Below are 10,863 nucleotides of genomic sequence, written 5' to 3'. Positions count from 1 at the left end.
CCCAGCACCTCAGCATTGCCTCTGGGGATAGAAGCGCCTGAGGTGGCTCCCAGGGACCCCTACTATGGGGTGTTCACGCCATCATGTGGCAGCCCGTGTGTGGGCCGGGACTGGTGACCGGCTTCCACCAAACAGGATATGGCGAAAGTGCAGGGATGGCGCTTCTGAGATGCGGTCACCATGGCCTGGGACTATTTCCACATCCAGAGCTCTGACTCTAGGGGGCAGAACCACCCTGTGTTGCCCTAAGGAGATGCCCCTGCGGCAGGGACCCGAGGACTCCCCGCCAGCCGCCAGCAGCCAGAGGTGTGAGATGGGGACCCTGGAGGTGCAGCCTCAGCCAGGGGACCCAGATTCCTGACCCACAAAGGAAGACAATTGTTGTTTGAAGCCTCCGTGTTGGGGGCGGGAGAGTAATTTGTTCTGCAGCCATCAATAGCTGGCACAGACTGTGGTTCCTGGAAGGGGCGTTCTGCTGTAACAGCTATGTGGAAATGGGGGGCTGGTGTTGGGGACAAGGCAGAAGGCGGGTGCTGAGGGCACGTTAGGGGTGTGCTGGAGAGAGCCCACACTGTCTTGGACAGGCTGTCACGGAAGTCCGGACGGAGAGGACAGAGTGAGGGCTCAGGAGGAAATGAGCATGTGATCGGAAGGGGGGTTCCCTGTTACCTCCTGACAGAACCCAGGGCAGTATTCTTGCCTTCTGGAACATGGCAAGTGGGAAATGCGCCAGTAACCATGGTGCTGAGTGAAGGGTTAGGTTAGAAGGTGTCCCCTGGCTTTTGCTTGCTGCTTCTAGTGAAATGCCACAGTGCCCTCTTCTGTGGTGCCTGGCACGATGGGCCTGCCAGTGACGTCACTGTCCTGTTGTCGGGTCCCTAATGCTGCCCATTACTGCCCAATAGTGAACACACTGGGCTCCTTCTCCTGGAGAATACCCAGGCTGAGGACATGGGCGTAGGGCTTAAGAGTTGCTATGGCACAGGAATAAAGGGGGTGGGGGCTCCCGGGTTCACCGTCCCACGGCAAGATATGAAGAAACTAGCTCAGGGATGAGAGCTAAATTGATCGTGAATTGAACATCTTAACCTCACAAGTGACCAGCTGATCCCAGTCAGAGAAGTACCACCAGGACTCTCCCCTCCTTTCCACCTCCTCCTCCGGTCACCCCAGTTTCTAAGCTGAAGGAACTGGGGAACTATTGAAGGAAATGAGGTCTTGGAGTTATAACCAGGGGCCAAATCACATAAGGTCCTGCAGACCATGGTAAGGAGTTCAGATTTTATTCCCAGCACCACAGGAAGCCATGGCAGGCTATCAGCAAAGAGCGTCCTGGTTGCACTTATGTGTTAAAGGATCTGTCCTCTGTTGGACGGAAAACACACTGTAGGGGAGCAAAGGTGGAGTCAGGAATACTAGTTAGAAGGCTAATGCAGGGTTCACTTGAACCAAGAATGGGAGAGGGGCAGTCCACCCAAAGATGCTGAGCAGACAGGATCACACATCCCCTAGTCTCACTGTCTCCATGTATCGGTTAGTCACGCTGGGAGAGTGCTGCGTAACAAGCCTCACCTACATCAGTGGCTTAAAACCATCACTTCTCTTACTCACAGGGCTGCACGTTGACCACAGTAGCTCTGCTCCTAGCATCTCATTGAGGCCCAAACTCAAGGCACAGGGACTATGTGGGAAAGCTTTTCCCAGGCTGTAAGGTAGAACGCCCAGGGTAGGAAGCAGCACACATGCTGCTCCTGAAGGCCTGGGCTCAGAACTCCCATGTGGTCCCTTCAGCTCACAGTCCATTGGCCCAAACAAGCCTCTGAGTAAGCCTGACATCGAGGGGCACGGTGGGAATATTTTCTGAACAACAAACAAATCCACTGCTGTCCCGTGGATGCTCCTCCACGCTCAGCTACTCTCTCCTGCTCCCCACTATTCTCCTGCCCCAGGGGGGGTCCCTTCCCCCAAGCAACCAGACCCTCCTGCTCCAGCACACCAAAAGCTAAGTGGTTCTGTCATACGCGCTTTCCAGACATTAGCTGCCTGAATCCTCACAGCAAATTCCAGGGCTCTCACATGCATGGCTGTGCCTACAGGGGTGTGGGGGTATGCAGTGGCCCACCTGCTAGTGTTCTCTGAGCTTCTCACTGCATCTGTGGGGAGGTGTCAGATCCCAGGGCTGTAGCATCCTGCTCCATGCCTCGAGTCCTCAAGCTGCAGGCACATCTCCAGTCGAGGCCCCGAGCCTGGCCTGACCACATTGGAAATGCCATCTCCTAGTGGACAGAGCTAGAAGGAGCCTTGCTGCCCCAGGGTGAACACCAAATGGGCCTGGAAGAGGCCTTGACAGCTTATGCCCAGGGCTCCCACCTCTCCAAACCCTGGCCTGACCCACCCAGTCATGCTTCTCTCTGAGCTCCCTTTCTGGCACCTCCTTGGCCATTTCCTGGCTTCCTCAACACAGCTATGCCCCGAGGCACTCATGATCCCCCAAACCGGCAAACCTGGACCAGCCGACAAGCCCCTTGCTGGGAAACTGCCCCTCTGCCCACAGCCATATTGTACCACGGGACCCTGATAGGCACAGCCACAAGCCAACTAACGTGGGTCATTCGGCCCCTCTCTGCGCACTCATATAGAGTCCTGGTTGCAAAAGGTAGACCTCCTACACAAACTGGCGGAAGCAAAATGGGACTGCATGAGCTCATGGGAACAAAAATCCTAAGAGAGAAGAGCCGAGGCTTGGTGGATCCAGAAGCAGAGAAGCAACAATTTATTGAGACTCTGTCTTGACTCTGCTTCCCCGGAGGCTGGCTTTATTCTTCAGTGTCTTGGGTGACCTCTAGTGCTGCTTGGCTATCCTACCGCCTTTGCAACTGAGCACAAACAGAAGGTCTCTCTCCCAAAAGTCCTAGCAAAAGCTCCAAGATGAGGACCTTTCTAGCTCATATGACCATCCTGGAAAATAATCACAGTGGCCAGGGGCTAGAAGGTGGTGACTGACCCCGCCTGGGTCACAGGTTCACTCCCGGAGCTGCCGCGTGAGGGGAAGGGAAGAATCCTACCACCGCTGCATGGACACAGGGGAGAGGGGTGGGGAGGCATTCCCCAATAGAAAATCAAGGGGCTGCTCCCAGTAGAGTGGGTGGCTGCTACACAGCCCCCAGCAGACATTCTGCAAGTCTCTCCGGGATCGGGACTCCGCACCTGCCAACGAAGGCTCATCCTGTGGATGGAGATATGAGCCAAGAATCTGCAAGGCGATGGTGTGTGCACAGAGGCAGAGAGCGGGACAAATAAAATAGGCTGTATGGAGCAAAGAGATGAGAAGCCAAGCCCTCTCCAGATCACAGAACATTTTCAACTTCTCAGTCCCTTGTGAGGCTAGACTCTGACGACATTCCCATTAAGTCCAGGAGGGAAGAGATTGTGTCCAGCATGTATTTTCTGCAAAGGGCAACAACCCGTTTCTCCTGGTGGAAGCATTTCCTCCTTCCCACAGAGTCCAACAGGGAGCACGTGACCCAGCCTAGCCAATCATCTCACTCCATGCCTCTCCTGGCCAGTGATTGGCTCAGAGACAGGCATGGAGCAAAGCCAGGCCCCTAGGACTCAATTTCTAGGACCTTTATTGGAACCTCTGGGCCAGGGATGGTCTCTATAGGACGGACTGCCAGGCTGAGGGCTGCTGTCACCCTGAAGCCATGAAGGAGCCTGAGGAAGAAGCCAGCACGGAAGGAAGCAGACATGACAGCTGGAAACATATTCTGAAGACATTGTTCGAGATTCTAAATCCAGCTACATCTGCAGACAGACTCCATCCCCTGGAGCTTTTGGCTACGCAAAGCAACGAATACCCCCCCTTTTTTTCTTTTTTTTTTTTTGCTTAATAAGTTAAAATTGGAGCTTCTGTGCCTTGTAATCCAGAAAGTCCTGATTAGCAGACTCTCCCTCAAGCCATCCTCCTCCCTTCTGTTCTTACTGTTTGCTTGGTTACCGGTGAGAAAGCAGACAGAAATCAGAAGAAGGAGCAGTAGGAGCCCGAGGAGGGTGTCTCTCCCCAGAAAGCCTCAGTGGCAGGTCCCAAGCACCATCAGCTTATCTGTAAGATCCAACCTTCCCTACCAGAGACAAATCTGCCTGAGATGCAACATGGCCCCACAGCTCTGCTCAGTCCATCTGGTGGACTCTGGAGTGAAATCTCCCATCCACATCCCGGTACAAAGCCTCCCTTAGCCCTGTACTCAGGCCTCCTTTGTTACTGATCACTCCACGAATGAGAACAGGGTTAAGACCGTCGGGCACTGCCTGATCCCTCCTAGTCTCTTTGTAGATGAGTTACAGAAGGACAATAGTCTAGGGTTCCCCTCCTGCTGGTGCCTTGTGCCATTTTATAGACAACCCAGCTCATGGTTGGCCTGACTCATGGACCCAGCAGCCACCTAAACTCTGCTCCTGCTGCATTCCTTGCCCCCCCCCCCACTGGAGCTCTGGGAACCAGACTGCCAGAAGATACTAGAAGCATCTGTTGTACCCTTGGGGAGACAGGAAAGTGAATGTGGTGCAAAGAGCACAGGCTTTGAAGTCAGATCTGGGACCCCAGGCAAGTTATTTACTCTCTCTGAAACACATTTGTGAAATGGAGGAGTGATGTCTATCTTGTAGGAGTATGTAAGGAATAAGGAGCCACGTGCCTAGCCCAGGGCCTGGCATAGAGTGGGCCCTGGATAAATTCATGTTGCATGGACGGAAGGCAGGCAGGATAGAAGGAAAGAGGTCAGGAGGGAGGGAAGGAGAGAGAGAGGGGGACCAACCTGGCATTATCTTCAGCATATTACAGGTGCTCAACACTCACTCATCCCCTCCGACCCCATCTCCCACTTTGCCCCCGACAACCCAGGCACTTTCTGTAGTTTTCCCCAGTGTTGTCTGGTCCAGTCCTGATACCACCCCCGTAGACATCCACCCTCGTGGTGCCTTACTCTGCAGTCCCCCAGCCCAGCTCACCCACCAGAGGCCCAGCTGTACTGCCACCAGAGAGAAAGCAAAGCATCTAACCTGGTGGTTCCAAGCCACAAGAATCCCAGAGATAACCTTCTTCAGACGCAGCTTTCCCATAGGCCTTCTCATCCATCCCGGAAGCCTGGGGGCAGATCAGCAGCACATGCAGCCTGACACGTCCCTGGAGCCCCGCCCACCCGAGACATCAGACAGCATGAGCAGGTGCTTCTGTTGACAGAACACCTATTTTGTGCCAGGTTGCAAACTGGTACAAACTCACTCCAGCCCACAGATGTGTTTTGTTTGGCCCAACAGGTGTTTAAATATTTGAATAACTTACCAGTATTTAAATATCGGAAAGTCTAACAACAAAATCTCCTTCAACACAATCTAGAGATCTGGACCCACATATCTGGGTATGGGCAGCCCCTCTTGACTGACACGGACTCCCATTTGCCACAGCCTCTGCCACGCGGGCCTTTTCAGGCCTTTGGATGTAGGATTTCTGATGCAACAATAACAAATTCCAGCATATAGATTAGAAAGGAAGAAATGAAACTTAACTCCTTATTTGCAGATGACATGATTATCCATGTGGAAAATTCCAAGGAATTTACACACACACACACACACACACACACCAAAAACTGATAAGTGAATTCAGCAAGGTCACAGGTTACAAGAGCAAAGTACAAGGACCCATTGCATCTCTATCATTGAACAAGTAGAATCTGAAATTAAATACCATTTACAATTGCTCAGAAAAATGAAACACTTAGGCATAAATCCAGCAAAATATTACAAGGGTTCTATGTAGAAAACTACAAAATGTTGATGAAATAAATCAAAGAAGATCTAAATAAATGGAGAAATACACCATGTTCATGGATTGGAAGACCCAACATAGTAAAGTCATCCATTCTCCCCAAGTTGATATACAGGTTTAGCATAATTCCTATCAAAATCCCATCAAGATTTTTTTTTGTACATAAAAGCAAGCTTATTCTAAAATGCATATGGAAAGGCAAAGGAAACTGGAATTCGAACACTTTGTAAAAGAACAAAGTGGGAGGAGCCATACTCCCCACTTTCAAGATTTACTCTACAGAAATGAAGACAGTGTGTGACCACTAGAGGGACAGACACAGAGATCAATGAACAGAATAGAAGACCAAAAATGGCCACACACAAGTATGGCCAACTGGTTTTTGACAAAAGTGCAAAGGCAATTCAATGGAGGAAGAATAGTTTTTTCAGTAAATGGAGCTGGAGCATTTGGGTAGCCATAGGGAAAAATTATAATAAATTTAATGAGAGAAGGGACGTCACTCTGTTTTGTTTTTGTTTTTTAAAAAGATTTATTTATTTGAGAGAGAGCAAGGGTGAGGGGCAGAGGGAGACAGAGTCTCAAGCAGACTCTGCTGAGAGCCACATGGGGCTCAATCTCACACCCCTGAGATCACAACCTGAGCTGAGGGACGCCTGGGTGGCTCAGTCGGTTAACCGTCTGCCTTTGGCTCAGGTCATGAACCCAGGGTCCTGGGGTCAAGTCCCACATGCGGCTCCTCACTCAGCGGGGAGCCTGCTTCTCCCTCTGCCTGCCACTCCCCCTGCTTGTGTCCCCGCCATCCCCCCACCTCTCTCTGACAAATAAATAAATAAAATCTTAAAAAACAACCTGAGCGGAAGCCAAGAGTCAGACACTTCACCAACGGAGCCACCCAGGCGCCCCCACTCTGTTTTGTACACAGCTCTTCCCCAGGCACCTACCACAGTAATTGGCACATAGTAAGTGCTTAATATTTGTCAAATGATGAGTAGTTATAAAAGCACTGTGTTCCAGGGACAGGTGTTGCTATCTCTGTATGATAGGAGGGACATGTGAAGCACAGAGAGGTCAGAAAACTTGCCAGATACCTCACAGCATGTAAGAGGCAGAGCCAATATAGAACACCCGTGAGTTCATGTGGTCCTCCATCTATCCCCTTCTGCCCCCTTTCTGCTGATGGAAGAAACTCAAGTTCAGAGAGACTGCATGGATTTCAGAGGCCCCCACAGCTAGCAGGAGGCAGAGCCAAAATCCAAACAAGAACCTGTCTGACCCCAGGACACCTGCCCCTGCTTTCCAAAGCCTTTCTGGGTGCAGGTTCTCAGACCACCACACCGAGCCACGCTGTCCCTCTTGGCAAACCCTGCCTTTCCCAGTCTCTGCTCAGAGCCTGTTGGCATATGTGGCTTAAACCCTGGCTCCCCCTGCGGGGCGCAGTTCACCGAGCCAGCTCATTTATTCATTAATTTGCTTTCCATATTTCCAAACAGAAAGCGGCCGTTGCAGGCAAAGCAAATCAATACTGTGCTCCACGATTCATCCTCATTCGTAGCACATCCCGGCGCGCTATCCCCGGCGCTCTTCACCCAGCCTTCTCCTGATGGGCTTCTGGCTGCTGACGAATAGGATTCTCCAAGGCGGCCACGCCACGTTAGCAGATTAAATCATTAATATCTGCATCGGTCATTTTTACAAGCCCCCCTTCCCCAAAGTCCTCACCACCCTCGTGCTGGGTACACTGTTAGTGACCGGGTGGGCAGGGTAAAGAGGAAATTGCCACTCCTTAGATTTTATTGGCCGCAAGCTCTAAGTTATTGATCCCTCCCCCCCTTTTCTGAACTCGGGTATCCTGCCCAGAGTTGCAGAAATTATGGAGATGGACGATGAATACAGGCTTGCTGATGCCACCTGCTCTGTTTGCCACGGACTTTTCTTGTCTTCCCACGAAGGGGAGAAAGGCGGTCTCCTCACATTCGTTCTGTGGACCCAGTTTAAAATGGAGCACTTACTCTTCGCCAACCACTGCTAAGCGTTGTCCAAGTGACGCTCCCTGAGGCCTCCCAGCACCCCACAGAGGGGGGAATTACCATTAGCTCTTTCGCTGGGGTTCTGGGATTTCCCCCAGATTACAGGGGATGTGAATGCAGGTTTGCGTAACGCAGGTGTGCGTAACTCCGGTGACTGTGCTTGTGACAGCACCTACCCTCCGTTACCTCCAAGAGAGGGCACAGGTACAAAGAGAATAGATGTCCAGTGTGATGGATGGGGTGTTTGTGCTCTACCCCCAAATTCATGCATCAAAGCCCTAAGCCCTAATGTGACGGTATTGGAAAGTGGGGCCTTTGGGAGGTCATTAGGCTAGATGGGGTCATGAAGATGGGGACTCCTAACGAGATCGGTGTCCTTATAAGAGGAAGCCACCAGAGGCATGTGCTCTCACTCTCTCCCTCTCTCTCTCTCTCCACCGTGTGAGGACACCATGAGAAGGCGGCCGTCTCCCAGCCAGGAAGAGAGCCTCCCCAGGAACCTGACCATGCTGCCACCTTGAACTTGGACTTCCCAGCTGCCAAAACTGAGAGAAAAGAATCTGTGTTGAAACCACCCAATCTATGGTATTTTGTTATAGGAGCCAGAGCAGGTGAAGATATCAGAAGCACCGCTCTGTGTGGGAGCAGGGGCTGCAGGTCAGCCCAGGGAGGCAGGAAGGACAGGGGCAAGATGCTGGAAGGCACTCACACCTTCCACTGCCCTTAGGTGAGTCTACCGACCTGAACTTCCCCACCTTCAAAGCAGTAGAGAATTGAAGGCATTCCCTCTTAAGTTCCAGAAGGTCTAACTCTATCTCCGAAGGAGCAGACAATAAATATTTTAGGCTTTGCAGGCCCCACAGCTCTTTCACGAGGCTCAGGCTCTGCCATTGTAGAGAGGGGTGGCCACGGACAATAGGCGGATGAATGGGCATGGCTGCATCCCAATCAAATTTTATTTACAAAACAGGCAGCAGGCCAGACGTAGCCTGACAGCCATAACCTCCTGTCCTGGAGGACGGGAATTTTAGGAGCAAGAGTAGTGGGATTTTTGGACCCTTGACACTGAGCTTGCATCATGCAGTGGGGCCAAGATGTAGGACATGTCAGCACAGGGAGGGGAGGAGCGGAGTCCCCTGCAAAGTGGCCGGATGAAATGCAAAACCTCTTTCGTGGAGCGGAAACCAAACTGGAGTCAGCCAGGGTAACAGGGCAGAAATCCCAGCTCATGATAAGAATAAAAGTAAAAAGCCCAAAGTCCTTACAGTGGTCTACAAGGTGCTCATGGTATTTCCCCCCCAGTACTAGCTCCCCGATCTCATCTCCCACTGCCCCCGTCCCCGTCCGTGCATCCACACTGGCCTCCTCCCCCTTCCTCAAACATCTAAGCTTGCTCTCACTGCGGGGTCTTTGCACATGCTGTTCCCTCTGCCTGGACCATAACCCATGGGCTAGCCTGCCAGAGGGTTAGATCACAGGGAACACTGCCAAGCTGTCCCAGCTGGAGCCATCCTGGACTGGCTAGCCCCAGGCCAACCTACCAGCTGACCATGAATGAGTCTGCTCAAGATCAGCCCCTGGTCCAGACCGGCAGAGCAACACAACCAAACTGCGGATGGAAGAAATAATATGTGTTCGCAGCTTTTGGGCTTGTCTTCATTTTGGAGCAATAGCTAACTGGCTGAGGAGACTGTGCCCCTAACATGCTGTACAAATAATACGAGCATTACTCTGTCTGGTCCTCCAAGTTCTTCATCAGGAACATGAGAGAATCGTAAAGTTTTCCTCCTTCTCTTGCCTGATGTTTCAGCAACATTCAGCGCTGCGGTTCACACCCCTTTTCTGAAACTCTTCCTCCCCTGGGCTTTTGTGGTACCAGAGTCCTGTGGTTCTCCAGCTTCTTTTCTATGTTCCCAGGTTGAACTGACTCCAGAGTTTGAACTCACTGCCTTTCCCCAGCGGTTGACTAACTGGATTCCGGGGAGCCCTGCGATTCGGCAGGAAGCATCAGGGAACAAGCGAAAGCTAAGCAGACTCAGCACCCTGTACTTTTGGTCCATCTCTTTGACTACACGTGTCCCCCCAGGAATCAGGAACCCTTACTTCCTCTCCTTATCTACAGCCTTGATCCGGAACCATGTACTTCAACTAATCTTGAACCTGGCTCTCCACCCCTTTTTTACTTCTCTGGTTCCTGTCCAAGGCCTCCTGCTTACCCCTTGGATTTGAGACTCTTGGTACCACGTTTTCATCTCTATCTTCTGACTTCTTTCCAAAACTTCCAGCCAGACTCACCCATTAGATAAGACCTCTTCAGACTGATCTGTTCTTCTGACCAACATGGCTCCTTCCAGCTCCAGGACCCAGTGGTTGATAAACACCCTTGGTTCATCCTACCCTGTGAGTGGGACTGGGGTCCGTGGTGACCTTTAACACTCATTAAGAACTTTGGCAGCTGATTTAGCCTTCCTCTCCACCCCCGAGTCCTTGGGGACATTGATGTCCAATGTGAATGAACCAGTTCCCTTCTTCACCTCCCTGGGCCTTAACCTCCTCATTCCCATGGACTTTCTTTTTCATCCGCTTCAGCCACCCACACCCATGATCATGACATGCTCAAGCTTGAGTCTCCTCCTTACCAACCACGACCTCCTATCATTTCAACCAAGCCCCCTGCTTACATTCATACCCACAACCCCTTCCATCTCTTCCTGGTCCACTCTCCACCAGTGAGCTCCTCTCTTACTTGTATTTTCAACCTCTCCCTCTCCCTCATCTTCATCATTCAATCATGACAAACTGTCTTCAGTCTGGAAAAAATGAAATCCCTCTGGTAGCAGATGCTCTCAGTGCCCTATCCATATCTCCTCAGTTTTCACTGTTGGCATTAAGTCGATCAGAAGTCTGATTGTCATCACCTTTGTCTTTTCGCCTGAGGACTTCAGCTGGTTGCCAGAGCCCATGCTCCCCGTGTACCTGGCGGGCCAAGTACCTGGGAACTCATGC

This window comes from Ailuropoda melanoleuca, chromosome 10 (genome assembly GCF_002007445.2).
Source record: "Ailuropoda melanoleuca isolate Jingjing chromosome 10, ASM200744v2, whole genome shotgun sequence".
NCBI classification, from domain to species: domain Eukaryota; kingdom Metazoa; phylum Chordata; class Mammalia; order Carnivora; family Ursidae; genus Ailuropoda; species Ailuropoda melanoleuca.
Note: the sequence above shows the minus strand (reverse complement) of the source record.